At 43.7% G+C, this 17,033-nt stretch overlaps 1 long non-coding RNA gene across 4 annotated transcripts in view; it reads right to left on the bottom strand.

The window, feature by feature from the left end:
- Positions 1-1,387: 1,387 nt before the first annotated feature.
- Positions 1,388-17,033, bottom strand: part of LOC101953950 (uncharacterized) — a 31,835-nt gene continuing 16,189 nt past the window's right edge. Inside the window, exons 4-6 of one of the 4 annotated variants that reach the window (XR_010597686.1) lie at positions 16,088-16,188; positions 11,868-11,974; positions 1,388-8,415 (exon numbers count right to left, since the gene is read on the bottom strand). This is a non-coding gene — a long non-coding RNA (uncharacterized LOC101953950). Of the gene's footprint in view, positions 8,416-11,867; positions 11,975-13,671; positions 15,325-16,087; positions 16,189-17,033 lie in introns of those variants that run through there. The other 3 variants (XR_508583.4, XR_010597687.1, XR_006175439.2) reach the window with 3 other exon arrangements.

The following is a 17,033-nucleotide window of genomic DNA, read 5'->3' as shown; positions in this document are numbered from 1 at the left end:
CACCGGCCCCAAGCCCCGCCTCTGTCCATTGTCTTCTCTCCAGGTAAACAGGGTCGTAAAGTGGTCGCCCGGACCTCCTCTCCTCGCTTCTGTCCTCTGACTGGAACCGGCTGGTTAGGTCACTGGGGTCCTCTCTTTGCAACCCATTGTCCTCCCACTGGCCAGGACCGGCTGCAACTCCTGAGCTGGGTCTCTGGGTTGTCAGGTTACCAATCGCTGGGGTATCCATCCTTCAGGCCATTGGCCGGGCTCTCCAGTTCTCTGTAACAACAAACTCCCTCTCCCCTCACCTCGTTAAAACAGTAACATCCAGGAACACTGAGTCTCACCCCCTCTACATGCAAACCATTGGAAAACCACAGAAAAAACAAGAAAATCCCCCTCTTCGTCACACTCTATGTATAAGATTTTTCTAAAAGCTTTAAATGTCAGTCAAACAGTATTGAGTGCAAAGCTGGTTTAAAAAAGGCAGAAAGTATTCTGTCAAAATATTGAATTTTGAAAAATTATGATTGCTCCATCAGCCATTTGAAAAACAGCACCCACAAAAATTTGAAAATTTTGTGAAACATTTTTTTCAAGCTAAATCTGGAAATTTTTCCACCAGCTGTGATTTAGTGCAATATAAAACTTATTGAAAAGATGCCGCAAATACCAAATCAAAGGGTAAGAGTTCCTAGCACAGGTCCAAGTCTTGTTAAAACCCAGGGAGCACTTTCCATTCTAGTCTATCAAACAATGTATCCCATGAACACAATTGCTGTCTGAAAATGTCTGACACTAGGCAAAATTCTGCCACCCTCACTCACATTGAGTAGCACCTACTACACAAGTTGTCCTGTTGAAGAACATGGACATTTTCTACCAAAGAACATAAGGAGATCAGAATCTTGTCTTTAAATTATGAATTGAGGGGGAGAGAGTATATAAAATCTAAAAATATCGAAGGAGGCCGCCGAGTTTACCTTTTGTATGTCTTTCAGCCCAATATCTCAGTTATGTGTATCAAAAATATGGGAGGTGTACGCCACAGTTGCCAAGTTTCACACAATAAATAAGCTCCCCAACTTTCACAATAAGCCAAAAATCAAGCTAATCCCATTTCAAAACAAGGCCAAACCAAGTCAATCCCTAAGAACCCCAACACTCTATGTGACTAGATCCCCCTGGCATGCAGTCTGGGACTATGGTGGGCCCCTGCGCACCCCAACTCTCTCCCCCTCTTGCCCCTGCTTGCCAGGAGCAAATCAAAAAAAAAAAAAAAAAAAAAAAGAAGCAACAAGCTACAACAAGCAACAAGCTACGAGTTACAACAAGCAACAAACTACAAGCCAAACAAGCTACAAGCCAAAAACTAGCCAACAAGCAACTCACAAGCCAATTAAAGCAAAAACAAGCCCAATTTCTGCGGTTTTTTTGGTTGGTGTCATGTCAAAGCCAAACATTGAAATTATCTTAGGGAACACTGTCTAAATTATGAAAGCTTTTTTTGGAATGGATTACTAAACTCATTCTGCAGGACTGAGAGGTAGACCAAAGGTCCCATATTAAAGCTCTGACTCATGAAAACATTTAAACACGCTTATGTCCATCCTATTCAGGATAGCACTTAAGCACCCACTTAACTTTGAGCCAATGCTTAAAGTTGAGCACATGTTTAAGTGCTGTCCTGAATTGGGATACTTTGCTGAATCGGGGACTATGGTAGAGGAGTTCAGAATTCAAGGACCAGAGTTCAACCCCTAAAACAGACCCGTAATACCTGGCTAAATGCATTTCATAGTAGCTAATCTAGTTCGTGTGTTGGGGGGAAAGGAGTTAATCTCTAAAGAAATGAATGGAGGTGCTGCTGGTGTACACAGACACACCAGGAAATATCAAGTTTCTGAAGCGCATGGTGAGTGTGCAAGCCACAGGCTGGTGTGCACCAGGTGTAAAAGCATTCAGGGTGGTTCTAGAACTGGCATCAGACACAGGCAGTATCATCTGACCGATGGTATTTGATTGAGCAATTCACTGAGTCAGAAGCAACATTGCTTGAAAGATAAACGGTTGGAAATCCACTGGATGAATGCAGCTGAGTTTGAATGAGTCCATTATTTGGTTAATGAGATCACCTTCTTCGGGACAGCAGTGATAAGAGGATAGAAAGGAAGAACTTACTCTAGATGTGCTGTGCCAGCCAGTCCAGTTGAGGTTGTGTCAGCACTTTCCGTATTAAACTCCCATTTAATAATTTGGCTGTAAAAGTTTAGTCTAGGCTAACATATCACATACCAGGTCTCATCCTGGAAGGTCAGGTAGATCATATGCTTTATAACCTTTCTTTCTAATACTTTTCTTTAAAAAATCAATGTATTTAAAATAAAGACTATTTTAAAATAGCATACTTTAGATCGGACTTAAACTAGCAAATGCCAGAAACTTTATGTTGACCATTATTTTTTTTCCGCTGCTGCAAATTAAAATGTGGGTATTAACTTTGAAGTGACTTGCTAGAATACCTTTTTAAGATAGATGCTTTGTGCTATTTCAATATAGAGAGCCAGATTCTCCTCTACTCTAAGGCCCCTTGACACCATTCTGGGGGCATATCGTATAGTGCCCCAAAGTGGGAGCAAATTATATTTACACCCACTTTAAGGCTCCTTTACATTGACCCAGATATCCATATCCAGTATAACTCTAATGTGTGTTACAGTGCCTGGTTGCCAATCTAATATAGTTGCAAAAGATGGTTTTGTGGTTTCACTAAAAATTGTTTAACTGATTGCCAGTAAAGATATATAATTTGGCCGGTTATTAAAATACAGTTAATGATTCTGGGCCAAATGTTTAGTTGTAATAGTTGCTTTCCATTTCAATGAATCGTCTGCTATGTGGAGGACAGTAGTGAATTTTTCACATGCTTGATGGTAACATTTTTTGGGCATGAAGAGCATGCTTGGGCATGCTCAGGACTCCCAGCTGATGCTCTTAATAAGGAATGTTTTCTGATACATACAGATAATCTCCGTTCCACTGGTAAGCTTCATAATCATAATAAAAAAGCAAAGAACAGGAGAAGGAAATGTGGCCCAGGATGCCTCCCATTTTTGGTTTTTCTGATCTGGCAATTAAAGCTGCATTTAAAACAAACAAACAAACAAACAAAAAACCCCACTGCTCGCTGTTTAAATAAGTGAGTGTTGAAAAATAATATTTTTTTCTTAATATGTAATTTGAGGTCTGGTGTTGCAAGTCAGTTCCACGTTTAATCTGTGTGAGAGCCACCATCTTAACCAGTACTGGAGACTGAACTAAGATTTCCCACAGCTGAATGCTAAATCTTTACACCTTGAGCTAACAAGCCGAAGCTAGGACCCTACCAGGTTGGTATCTACTGCGGCTCAGGCATAAAGGAGGCTGCATAGCGTTCACTGAACAATAGCTTACACGTGGCTACTTGAACTTTGTGTTGTACAGACAAAAATGATTTTTAGTAGAATGTACACTGTTTGTATAAGGTAGATCCAAGTGCCCATACACCACAGCTGTAGTTCAGTATTGTGTACCTAGCAGAGACTCTAGCTGTGTTTCTCAGGTTAAAACATGTCCTTAGGAGCACAAACCACTGCAAGGCTTATGTAGAGTATCCACTTTATATGTACTGTATTGTTTAAAAATATACATATATTTTAGACCTCCTATAACCCTCTCCACTCTACACATCCCGAGTTCCCTCCCCAACTCCCATCCATAGTGTGGGCAACCATACATAAGACAGCTAGATAAACAGGAATGTATCTATAAGTACCCAGATTAGCCTACAGTATTTCATTGGAGAGGGAGGAATAGATTGGGTCCCCTATTACAATTATAGAGAATCGAATATAAACGAACAATGATATTTGCTACACATTTCTAAGTATACAGCATAAGGAACAGACATGCCTGCATGCAGAGCTGGCGCGAGGCATAAGCAGACTAAGCAATTGCTTAGGACCCCGAGCCACTCATGGAGGCCCCCTATTCATTTTTTATTATGCGTTGGGGGCGGAAGCAAAAATATTCCTGAATAAGGCCCCCAATGGGCTAGCACTGCCTCTGCTTGCATATGTATATGTGATGATACATTAGAGCAAAAGAACATAGATGTCCACTTGACCATCTGGTGACGCAGTACGTACCTTATCCAGAAGCTAGTGAAAATTTTTGCATTTGAAATGATTAAGGGCTACATTGTTCCTTGCCCTTAATCGTCAGTGTTGGAGTGAGAAGGGGCTCAAACATGTTCCTTTGCTCAGGTGAGTAAGGACAGCTTAGATTGCAGCTCTAGGTGCTAGGGTTTGGGGGAGATAATGAGCTGATTACCTGATACGCCCTGCTGATAGTCAGTGGGTGGAGACAGGTGGGAAGTGGGAGAAGCTTTGGCTGCACCCTCTGCTCACAGGGCAAAATAAATTGCACTTGAACAATTGTGAAGCTACTTTCTTCCCCAAAACAAGGGGGAGGCAGGTGAAGACTTGTACCTGTTTGAGGCACAATTCTCTCCTGGCGTTCTTTTTGAGGCAGGACTGCTGTGTGTCAGTCTTTACTCTAGGTTGAGCTTAATGACTCAGTCGAGCGCTAAACGAGGTAACACAATAGCTATACTGAAACATGAAGCGGTCCCAAACTCAGAGCTATATCAACTCCAGATCTATTACATTTGAGTAGGAACACTGCCTGACAACTAGTATTTTGATGTCACCATTCATCTGTGTAAACATAGCTGAATGAACATTTGTAGGGCAACTACTATTGTGGTGCTCTTTAAAGGCAATTTCACGATGACAGCTTTGGGCAGGTGGACAGCATGCTTCCATAAATAATTAGTGTTACAAATCTTCACCATTGCTTTTACCCCCGTCATGGCTACTGGAATGCAGCCACTGCTGTTTGTGATTATAATCTGTGTGTCACTAAAACCACAAGGTCTGGTTTTTACAATGCTGATTCTGTCCACCCCAACACCACCAATGCCCATAAATTTCATTACTTTCCAAAGAAGCTGGAATCCCGTTGGCAACATCTGCAGACTTGCCAAATATTTGTTTGGAGTACAAATCTATAGTTGAAAACAGAAGATCTTGACAAAAGAAGCATCAAACGTTTTCAAGTAGAGCCTGGGATATCTGGAAAGTCTTCTCTAAGAATGATGGACGAAGTGTTTAGGAATTAGTTTTTGCATCAGGAATCAGTTTAGCAAGGGTCTTGCTACATCAGAAGAGATACTGATATGCTCTAACTTAAAACAGCTGCTATTTATTATGCTTATGCTGTAAATCAGTGCTATCACAATTCCAGTAAGATGTTGCATATACCAAAGAATGCAGGGCTGGACACCAGCAGCAGATTCAATACACTGGGGCCCCGCAGGTTTGTTTACAGTGCTGTGCAGCATGCAGACTTCTAAAACGTACTGCATGTTTTTAAAACTTCCCTGCGCAAATGCACATCGTTGCATATTCGTAGGTCCACTGCAATAGATATGTTGGCTAAGAAAGTATGCACGCCAAAAATAGCTAAAAAGAATGTCGCCTTAAATACATGATGATAATTAAACATAAAGCCAGCCGCAATATTTGGAACAGGCGGCTTTCTGCTGGAAGGCTCCAGAAAGAAACATGGCTCTTTCCTCAATAGGCCTACAGTCTCGTTGCTGACATATTGTTTCTGGTTTTCTGTACCCACATGCTGACACAGTGTTTTTGTTCTGAAGATTATGTATACACCAAAAATTACTTATGATCATGGAATGTTTATTCAAACGAGACCCTGTACAATACAGCCAGCTTCCAGGGGAGGTCAAACTAATCCAGTGTCTAAGCACTTTCAGAGGGTGCTGCAGAATTCTCCTCTTTGGTCTTGTGTACTTGGGAAAGATTGTTTTTTGTTGTTGTTGTTTTTTGTAATTATACAGCTGTAACTAAACTGAACAAATATGTCCATGCTGCTTTGTTTAAAATGACTTACTTCCCTTGTGAATCATGATGTCCACACAGCACTGCGCTTTTTCAAAATAAATGCACAGCATTTTGGACAGGTATCCCAGAGTGCAATATACTGTCACTAAGTGCAAGGCCTGATAGGTTATTTATTTCAGTGGATTGTAGGATACTTATTGGAACATAATGGAATTCTGGGGCTTGGGGTCAAACTCCCAGGGGTCCTTCTATGATATCCCAACACTGGTCTGGTTTTTCACTAGCCAGTCATTTTCACATTATTTCATGGGCAAATAAATTTTCAAGCTGCTGTCAGGCAGCCTGGGGGAAGCACTGCTGAGCGGTAGAGATTCTGACCATTGTTAATACGAACAGGAGGTACCAGATGTTGTGGCAGTCGTGCAGGCGAGTGGCTTTGGAGAACATGGAAGATCGCCATCGCCATAACCACCAAGAGGCCACATGGATACCGCTGGCGGAGGACACAGTTACTCCTGCATGACATTTTACTGAAGCAGCTTCCATGGAGCGCTGCTTCTGGGTCTGGCCAAGCAGCGCTGACTGGTGGGACAGGTTAGTGCTGCAGACCTGGGATGACCAGCAGTGTCTGCAGAACTTCAGGATGTGAGCGGCTACGTTCCTGGAAATCTGCACAGAGCTCACACTGGAGCTGGAGCACCAGCTGGAGAGTCCCCTCCTCCTGCAGTGTGGAGAAGTGTGTGGTAATTGCCAGCTGGAAGCTGCTCACCCTTTATTGCTAATGCTCAGTAGCTAACCAGTTTTGTGCTGGTAAATCAGCTGTTGGGGCTGTTTTCATGGAGGTGGGTGCTGCTGTTGAGAGAATTGTTGTTGCCATATAAATAAAATAATAATATGGAGATATGCCTATCTCATAGAACTGGAAGGGACCCTGAAAGGTCATTGAGTCCAGCCCCCTGCCTTCACTAGCAGGACCAAGTACTGATTTTGCCCCAGATCCCTCTTGGTAGCCCCCTTAAGGAATCAACTCACAACCCTGGGTTTAGTAGGCCAATGCTCAAACCACTGAGCTATCCCTCCCCCTCTATTATTGATAGGGTTGAATGCTTGGGATTATATAGGAACCATGGATGGGATCCACGAGCCTAGTATTTGCCCTCCATTGCCCCCAGGCCTTGGCATTCATCAACAGAAAGTGTAATTTCTTCATGTTCATGCAAGGCCTGGTTTACCTCCATGGCAGCTTCACTAACATTCCTAAGGAGTTGCCTGGAAAGGGCCATGATGCCAGGCTCTTTAGAAACTCGCCCCTTTTTTATGCAATGAAAAATGGAACTTTAGCTTCCCCAAACCCACTCGAGACGTTAATGGGGTTGTGTTCCAGTCGTTACTCTGGCAGATCCAACTTACCTCAGTCTTCCCTGGCTTGGGGGCCCTTTTACCGGATACTTGGAGACAGGAACTGTTTAACTGTCCGTAGAGTGGCTGTAGATTAACTGGGGAGCGTGGATTTGGAAGACAGAAAGGAAGGTGGCAGTGTTTCATGACAAATATGGAGGCTTCTCAAAGAGCTCTGGTTTGTGTTACAGGTGCTTGTGTTACACAACCGCTTTGACAGCAAGGGAGGGAGCCTCACTGAGGGGTGGGAGGCAGAGGTGGAGAGGAGGCCTCTATCAAATGTTCCAATGGCTAGAAGTGTTGTGTTTGTATTTTGAGAGCAGGATGTACGGGAGGCAAATCAATGGAATGTGATGAATGAAAGGAATGTAAATGAATAAAATGATTACAATGTAATGAATTGATTTTATTAAGAACAGGTGGTATTGGGGAGAGATGAATCTTATCTTAATGACAGTTTTCAACAGAGTGCAATTGTAAATAATAAAAAGAAATTGCTGTGACACCTAACAAGACAGTGCAAACTCAAAACCGACTAAAATGGTGCAGAAATAGCCAAAGTGCAGAGCTAACGTGTTTGTGCACAAAAGATCCATAGGTGGGATGGTAGCTGTTCACCTTGTCTTGCGGGGTGGGATGGCTTGGGAACGGTCTGTGTCCTGCAGCTGTGTGACTGAAAGGAGGTTCTCAATGCCCTGTGTTCTCATCTGGCTGCAGGAGAGGACTATGTTGGAGTGTTACACATGAGCACAGTGCAACCACGTTCTCCAGGAAACTTGTCTGTGTTTGCATCATGTCCAACATCCTTCCCTGCAAGTCCCTTTCTGTGGCCAGTTGATCCATGTGCTCCTTTAACAGCTTCTTGGCAGGCTCTTTGTCCTCCTCTCTCTCTTTCTTGTCTTGCAGGATGAATGCTTCTCTCCATTCCTTTGGGATTTTTGCCTTCTGGTGGGACCCATTCATGAGGTGAGCAAACATCTCCTCCCTTGCCCTCTCTCCTCTGGAAGGTTGGCCAGGCACTTGGCTACTGATAACCTCCCTGTCCATGTTGGCCATGCCACGCCAGGTGCTAGGAGAACAGGGGAACCAGTAGCAATATTAGCCGCCATGTCAACAATGCTAGAATGTTACTTCTCTCCAAATATGCTCCCTTTTGGAATTCCATTCCCTTGCATTCTTTTCAGCCTCGGTGCACTTGGAGATAGTGAGGCATTTTGAGTTATTGGGGCTACCTGCACCATGAAATAATACCCCTTAAATTACCCATATACAATATTTTAGGGGGATGGGAGTGAGGGAGTGGGAGACTTTCCCAAGAGGCAGGTTATTGATTGCACCCCTGCAGGCCATCCCTGCACTGGAGGATATTACTCCGAGACAGAGAAGGGTCCTGTTCAGAAAGGCAAAAAGACAATCGGGGAGATATGCAACATTGCTACTTGCCAAGATGGTGGCCCCTGAACTATTGCTGGAATGGAAGGGAAACACTACCAAGATGGGCAGCCCCTGGAAGGCAGCATCACCTTGTCAGGTACATGCCAAACTCGACCTCTTTTTGCCTAGAATTCTCATGTATAATGCCGGTTGATCAATGCAAAGTGAGCTGCAAAATAAATGAATTGTGCAGCTGTGATGCATGTCCTGTAATGGGTTGAACAATGCAATACACTCCAACAAATAAATCCTTGGTACTTTTATAACCCTTGCAGCCACAATTGTCTTTTGACTCTATGCAACATGAAATGCCCACAAGAACCGCTGTAACTTCAAGCGGCCAGTTGACTTCATTTAACTTTACATGTATGAAAATCTTAAGACCTAAAAAAAAGCTCAAGGCAGTGAACAATAGCGGTCTTATGTAGAACTGGAAGAGTAATTGATTTTTTGGTTCACTGGAAAGTAAAACAAACAAACAAATAAACAAAAAACCAAATCAATTCCATCCAAACTGAAAATGACGTTTTTCAGAATTTTCAACAAATGGAAAAAGGTAAATAAATAAATTTTAAAAAATGGGTTGAAAAAAAAGTTTTGTTTAGGTTCTAGGCATTTTTAACCTTTTAAAATTAAAATCAAAGGCATGTGGAAGGCTCCGCACTGGTAGTAAAAAAACAAAACAAAATCCTCCAAAACCTATGGAAGAAAGCCAGCCCCTTTCTCTTCCCAGATAATGACTACTGCTTGTGTGTTCCCCCTTGAAATGAAGAGAAGGTAATAAATCATATTTCTACCAGCAGGGAAAACAATTATAGTGCAATGCGGCTTTTCTAAGAAAACCTAAGTTTCATCTCAAATACTGCATCTGAGCACTCACTGGAGATAGAAATTAGAAAGGGTCGCTAGTTTGGCACATGGCCACAGTAAGGGCCTGATTCGAAGGTGGGTTTTTTGTTGTTTTTTTAAGTCAGTGTAGGTCTTTCCATTGACTTTAATGAGTTTTGGATCACATGGTAAAACTGCTGGGCAACTCCTATCTTCAGACTCTTGTTTCAGGAATGTTTTATCATATAAGCTGCAGGAGGAAAAATAAATACATTGATTTCTCCACCTCCATCTTGGCAAAATAAATACATTGATTTCTCCACCTACAAATAGACAGCCAGGAAAGTAGCTAGGTGGAGAGAAGTGGGAGCATGTTTTCTTCCACAGCAACTCATAATCTAATGCCTGGATTATTTTTAACATTATGTTTTTCTTATCATTGTGATTTCTGAGAGGAACAGCCTGCGGGGGCTTTGACTACTGAAGTCCAGCAGATATCCAAAATGAGCAGCAGGAGTTCCTGCAGGGGAATGCTATTAATGACCTAACTGGCAGTCTACAGCCAGTTCCCGGGGGTGTGAGGGAAATAAAAGGGCAATGGGGAAGGAGGAGAGCAAGCAGGAGAGCTTCTCTGAGCTGCCTTCTCTCTAAGAGAAGACTTATCGTTGTTTAGTTTGGACCCAGCCTAAGCAAGTTGTATTAACCTGAGTTCTGGCTGTAGTAAGCCTTGTTTTTCTATTTGGAATAAATCCCATAGTGCAGATTCCTGGTGTGAATAACGGCCATATAAACTGGCCCACTGATGTTTGAAAAATAAAAAATTTGTTCCCTTTCACATATGGAGAGTTTTCTCCCGTTAGAGCCATACAGCCAAATTTAACAGAGACCTGCACCACACAATGACTTTTAAAAACAGTTGAAAAATACATATTTTAATTTAAGAAAATCAGAACAGCCGTACTGGGTCAGACCAATGGTCCATCTAGCCCAGAATCCTGTCCTCCAACAGAGGCCAGTGCCAGGTGCCCCAGAGGGAATGAACAGAACAGGGCAATTATGAAGTGATTCATCCCCTGTCATAAGGACCGGCTCTAGGCACCAGCAAAGCAAGCACGTGTTTGGGGCGGCACATTTCCAGGGGCAGCATTCTGCCATGCATTCTGCTGCCGAGAGGCTTGCTTGGCTGAGGGAGGCAGGCGAGCAGCAGCGTGGGGGAGGGGGAGAGACCTGAGCTGTAGGGGGCAATTGGACGACCAGCCATCAGAGCCAGGTGACTGCTCTGGAGCAGGGGGAGCCCCTCCTTCACCCTGCTCCACGTGTGCAACTGCTGCTGTTCCTGTCCCCGTCTCCCCCCCCAGCCCTCTGTTCATCCCTGGAGTCGCCCCTGACCACTCCAGATTGGGAGCGTCCTCCTGTCTGCTCTGAAAGGGGGGGGGCGTTGATTAATGGCGGGGTGTCCCCCTCACCCTCACCCGTGTACCCAATTTCCACTAAGCTGGGGTGATGGGACAGAGGGAATCTATGTGTGCTGCTGCCTCTCTGGGTCTGGAGTTGCTGGCAGCTGCTTGTGTCTGAACCAGACATAGCTTTATCTGAGCTAAGTCCTAAAACTTCTCCTCTAAAAGTATTAGAATTTATAGCAAGAAATGATTTTTTCACTCCAAACACTGCTATAGCATTACGCATTCTTTTAACATTACCAGTATCAGTGTTTGTAATTGTGATTTTGTTAAAATGAAATGAGTACACTCGTAGGAAATTGTTATATTTCACTAACTACAAATTCTCTGTTTTCATTGTTTTTTTAATTTTAAACAGTCAAAAAAACCCAGAACAAACAAACAAACAAAAACATTGCAAAGTGCAAACATGTGTAAAAGCCAAAAAAGGGGCGGGGGGGGGGGGGATTTTTTTTTTGCTTGGGGCAGCAAAAAACCTAGAGTAGGCCCTGCCTGTCGTACACTCCTTGCTTCTAGTAGTCAGAGTTCAGGGACACCTAGCATAAAGTTGCATCCCTGACCATCCTCGGTAATAGCCATTGATGGACCCATGAAACTTATAGCTTCTCCGCAGTGGCCTTGTCTTCCTTGAGTGCTCCTTTAGCACCTCGATTGTCCAGTGCCCCCACTGATTGTTTGGCAGCTTCCTGCTTCTGATGTACTTAAAAAAATTGCTTGCTGTTAGTTTTTGAGTATTTTGCTAGTTGCTCTTCAGATTCCTTTTTGGCCTGGCTAATTACACTTTTTACACTTGACTTACCAGACTGTACGTCCCTTTCTATTTTCCTGGGTAGGATTTCCTCATACAACAATGGGATGCTCCTCCATCTGCTTTTTTATGATCCTCTTTCAGGATTGATAGGGCCCCTTCAATATATTTGAAAAATAGTTTTCATATATCACTACTTTTTTAAAAAAATGTATTTTCCTATTTCACAAATGACTGTTCTACTAAACAGATGATCTACAGAATCTCTCCAGTGCTCCCTTCATATCATCCCACTGCTTAAAACATACCTTTCTTCACCACCACTAAAACCAAAGACAAGATTGTCTCTACACACAAGGGAATAGGGAAGTAAGGAAACATAAAGATGCCACTGTTCTCCCCTATAGAGGCTACTCACATCTGCCAAGAGCAGGGGGAGATCAGGCCTAATGGAGCTGCTACTCCCCACCCTCCATCCACACAGGTGTGAACAGGTTGGGATTGGAATGGAAAGCGCCCTGGCTCCACCTGTACCTGCAACACGCCAGCCAGCATTGCTGAACCAGCAAGGAGGAAACAGTAATTGGCTACTGATATAGATTGTAGTATGTTACTCCCCACACTGGAGTGAAGGTGGGAACAATGGAGGGTATTGTGTGCATCGGACAGCCACAATTCATTCTCTGGTCTGCTCCTGGGGCAGCATAGCTACATGGGGGGAGGGATAGCTCAGTGGTTTGAGCATTGGCTTGGTAAACCCAGGGTTATAAATTCAATCCTTGAGGGGGCCACTTAGGGATCTGGGGCAAAAAGTCAGTACTTGGTCCTGCTAGTGAAGGCAGGGAGCTGGACTCAATGACCTTTCAGTTCTATGAGATAATTATAGCTCTATATATTATTATGTTATGCATTACTCAGAACATATTGTACTCTTACAATCTAACTCTCAATGAGCCCATCTGGGGCCCAATCTTTCAGTCATTTCAGAGGCAGAGCTTGCTTTCTCACAAGAGACCTTTTAATTTTGAGCAATCTTCTAATATACACAATGTCAGTGGGGGGAAAAAATCAGCTGAGAGTAGGTAAAATGTACCAGGTCTCTTTGTCCTGGAATAGTCCTGAAGTGTACGTAAAATCACCTAGATTTTGTTAATAGAAAGTCCAGGTTTTGCACTCTTTCTTCTCTTGCAAATGGCTTTTGTTCAAGGAATATAAAATGCTGGTTTGACTAATATCAGTGAGTATTAAGGGAACAGACACAATTATATTAAACAGCAACAAATGATCCAAGAAGTGCCTTTGGATGCCCATTTTAAAATAAACATCTATGGTTTGAATTCTTCAGCCGTCCGTGATAGGACAAGCAAAGGGCCATAATCCCAGGATTTGGCAGTTTGGATTATACTGGACATTCTGCCTTTCTAGTCTTACATTGCTATTTGGCTCATTATTCTCAGCTAATGCAATTATCTGTGCTCATATTTTCCACAAAGCCTAAAAGCTGCACTCGGACAGTTTAAACTGATCGTTTAATTAAATTATAGCCACTTGGCTTATTTCTAGTCCATGGATATTTTTAGATATTTGTCATTAATGTAGCCTTTGGGTTCCTCCCTTTTTTTAGTTTTTTTTGGGGGGCCCTACCTTCAGATGCTTGAAAGGGGCTAAAATTTTAGAAAATGCCAACCCTCTGACAGGCACCTTTAATGTGTCTCAAAGTGGGCACCCAAAAATTGGGGCAACCAAAATCATTAGTCACTTTTGTAAATCTTGGCTTACACTCTTTAGGAGGAATGGAAATCCAAACATTCGTATACAATATAGGAGTGCAATAGTTATAAAGTAATATACCAACCTGCTTTAATCACTTGACTCCTTTGCTGCCATGCATGCTGTCTTCTAGTGCAAAGGGTTTAGTTTACATAGGCGTTTACTACAATCCAGTCTACAGTCCCATTTGCTTTTATTCCAAGCAACAGTGAAAGTCTTTAGCAAAGTAATAAATCCAAAATAACTTCTCTGACTGGAAATTCTCTTAAAGTTTTATTCTTTCTAGTTCATTGCTCTGGGTTCAGTATCTGTGTTCACGCTACAATTGCCATTTAGCAGCCCTTTCAATTAAATCACAGTAGTTCTGTATGACTGTAGTGTTCATCACGGGTTGCAGTTTTTCTAAATTTGGTACCAACAGCAGGCATGAACGTGTAACTTTCAGTGTCACTAGCCAATTTTTTATATAAGGAATGTAAAGATATAGCCTGGGACCCAGCACTGATCCCAGTGGCATTATCTTAACAGTTGGCATGTTTATTATAGTGTCATTTGGGATGCCCTTGGTTGTTTGGTGCCTGCTTTCACTCCAGTGAGCTAGTTTGTCTTGTGTCAAGTGAGTCCACAAATCAATCTGTGATTTGGAACCACAAGTTATGGGGGTTGGATGCAGGAATTACTGGATGGTGTTCTACAGCCTATGTTAAACAGGAAGTCAGTCTAGATAATCACATTGTCTTCTGGCTGTAAAATCCATAAAACTATGAATAAAGCCTGAGCAATCAGATCTGCTAGCTTTTCAAGATTTTTGGAAGTTAGGGAGGAAACTCTGGAAACCCTGTGAAAGCCAGAGTAACACTGGTGAGATAGTGCAGTTTGTTATCATTTCCCTTGACATGAGCAACAGGGTAAATGCTTGGAGGGAGACAATTTTGTTGGCTTCTCTGCTTAATTCTTAAACATGAGTGGCTTTTTTCTAAAGAGACCTTGATTATTGGTGGAGGCCAAAGCTGAGAGGAAGCAGATGGAAAAACTGAGTGGGGAAGCATCAGGCCTGCCTGTTTTCCTGTTACCAAGAAAATCCATCATAGCAACTTGAGGAAACCCTGGTAAAACACTGAAAATGGAAAGAGCACCTGAGCTAACTGACTGCTTCAGATGACCACTTACCCAGGCTCTTATTTTGGTCAAAGGGAGCAAGGTCCTATCAGATATGATAGAAAATGATAACTTTCTGTGGGCTTTTGGAACCATCTGGTGGAAGTGAACGCAGAGCTACATCTCTTCTCTAGAACTCTGTAAGATGTTTTGACAAACCTATATCCCCAACATCACTCTATTCAGTTTTAGTGGTGTTTAGAGTAACTGCTGTAGAACCACATTAAATTGCTCTAAAACCCCCAAGGATTTTATCCTTATGAATTCCATATAACTTTTCTGTAAGGCAAAGGGATCTCTGCGCCTGGTTGCCCACCTGCCAGCTGCCATCGGCTCAGCATAGATCTGGCATTGCGCTATGCCAGGGAAGGAGTGCAGAAGCTGCTGCTTGTCCAGAGGGGAGACAGCATCAGATCTAGCCTCTGCTTTACATTCCTGTCTTCTCAAAGGGCACTGGAGGCAAAGGCTAGAGCTATCGAGCAGTGTCTCTTGGCAGCTAGAAAAACAGGGAGAACCTCATACCTCTACTTCAGAGGCTTCTCCACTGTTTCGGCTGCTGTGGATGGTCTGCACAGAGCCACATTTGCCTCTTCCCCGGAGCTGGGTCACGCTCAGCTCAGCCACAGCACAGAATTGGGGATATGGAGCCAGGGCCGGCTCTGGCTTTTTTGCCCTAGGCAAAAAAGCCCTAGGCAAAAAAGCCACCCGCCCCCCTGCCCCCGCCAGCGCGGCAGGGGAGGGCACCGAGCAATCCCCCACCGGCTGGAGCACCGGGGGGAGGGCGGGGAGCCCCCGGCGGCCAGAGCGCCAGGAGGAGGGCAGAGAGCCCGGCCGAGGCTCTCCGCTCTCCCCGGCGGCCAGAGTGCCGGGAGCAGGGCGGAGAGCCCCCGGCAGCAGGAGCGCCGCGGGGAGGGCGGCGAGCCCAGTCGCGGCCCCGCTCTCGGGCCGGAGCGCCCCGCTGCGCTGCACCCCTCCAGGCGCCACCCCAAGCACATGCTTGGTGGGCTGGTGCCTGGAGCCGGCCCTGTCTGGAGCCCACAGTACTGAGGTGATTTTTTTTTTTCAGAAATGTACGGAATTTAAGTTTTCTTTCTGAAAAAATGATCCTCTTCTGGTTGTGAATTTGACCTTTACAAGTTAAACCGAGGCATTGCCCTCTTGTTGAGAATGGAGCCAGACAGCGAAATAACAGCTCAGAGAGAGAACGTCTACTCTCTAGCATAACTGAAGTATTAAATGGTTATGTGCAAAAATTAAATGCCCTTGCAAATTTTCTGCATTCTTGTGGACAGTTGTTCCAGCGAGGTTAGGCAATTGCCCTTAGCTTTGGGTGTTCGCCATACCTGGTGTGCCTTGGAGATTTATTGATTTGAATGGATGTTCCATAGGATGTCTGCTAGGATGACACAGAAATGTTCCAGCATCACTGAGAGCTGTTAAACAGCTGCAAGAGATAACAAATTGTAGTTTGGGTTTGCGGGCCCATGCCAACTAGATTGAAAAGTGAGAGTTCTAAGGTGTTTTAGGGAGCTATAGTAAAAATGAGACAGATGGGGGGGGCATTAGGCTAAGAAAAGAAGTGCAGATCTGATGAGGGAGTGTTTGTTAATAGCCAGTTTAGAGACAATGATGGCAAGGCTAGGAAGAGATTGAGAGGAGTGGGTTGAGTATGTAACCCTGGAGTAGATGGGCGAGTTGACTGACTGCGAGACATCTAGAGTGTCCAGGATGGAAAAGAAGTTACAGGAAAGGTGACTACAGGGCTTATCGCTGTGGGTTTTTGAGAGCCCAGGGGACAGGATGTGATGAGAGGAGCACAGTGGTGATGGACCCTGAAAATCCTCAAAGAAAGAATTATTATTATAGGCTAAAGCAGCCTATAGATTAGTTTAAGTTGGATGTTGATGACTAATTAATGGTTTTGTGATGTACATAAATGGGAATTAGGATACGGCCACCACATTCATATGAATTTGTGACCTACTCAGAATTGGAATACAAGTCTCGAGTGAGAAAAAACCTAGTGCACCACCCTCTTCAAACATGGAGCTCCAGTTACTTTCTTTTTACATTATGGGCTTGTCTACGTGAACATTTAGATCACAGCAGGCTGGGGAGTGAATCTATCCTGCACTAGCCTGTCACGCACTGTATCCATGTGGACCCTGCTGACATGCACTGACAGTTCATTATTGCACTTTGATCTACTCTGCCTTGAAGCGGGAGTAGACTAATGTGCACCAATAAACGGTTAGTGTGCATCAGGAGGGTCCACAAGCACACTTAGAC

This window comes from Chrysemys picta, chromosome 1 (genome assembly GCF_011386835.1).
Source record: "Chrysemys picta bellii isolate R12L10 chromosome 1, ASM1138683v2, whole genome shotgun sequence".
NCBI classification, from domain to species: Eukaryota; Metazoa; Chordata; order Testudines; family Emydidae; genus Chrysemys; species Chrysemys picta.
This window is presented reverse-complemented; position numbering and strand designations above follow the sequence as displayed.